The following is a 297-nucleotide window of genomic DNA, read 5'->3' as shown; positions in this document are numbered from 1 at the left end:
CACCAAGCCGAATGAGAAACACAACCACCGCCGCATCCCACGAATCCCAAAATCAGCCCTCATTTTCCCCTCCCTTTTTCCCCCTTTTCCTTTTGCACGGTCAAACGCAGCCGGGCGCCACGCTAACACACTTACTGCGGATGTTCATAACTGCGTTTCACTCGGCGCTATCTCACTCTCGGCCTCACCTGCAAAGAAAAAATACCTCGATAAGATTCCCGGCGATACGGTTATGAACAAAAAACAATGAGGTCAACAAAACTTCTGCACCTTTGTACCTTAATGTGATAAAAACGA

The 297-nt window shown here is 48.1% G+C and overlaps 1 protein-coding gene across 1 annotated transcript in view; it reads right to left on the bottom strand.

The window, feature by feature from the left end:
- LOC119592471 (phosphatidylinositol 4-kinase beta-like) overlaps positions 1-297 on the bottom strand; it is a gene marked incomplete in the record, with an annotated part of 27,204 nt that overhangs the window by 25,140 nt on the left and 1,767 nt on the right. The window contains 1 exon segment of the mRNA XM_037941299.1: positions 136-188.

Source organism: Penaeus monodon, chromosome 30 (assembly GCF_015228065.2).
Source record: "Penaeus monodon isolate SGIC_2016 chromosome 30, NSTDA_Pmon_1, whole genome shotgun sequence".
In the NCBI taxonomy this organism is placed as follows: domain Eukaryota; kingdom Metazoa; phylum Arthropoda; class Malacostraca; order Decapoda; family Penaeidae; genus Penaeus; species Penaeus monodon.
This window is presented reverse-complemented; position numbering and strand designations above follow the sequence as displayed.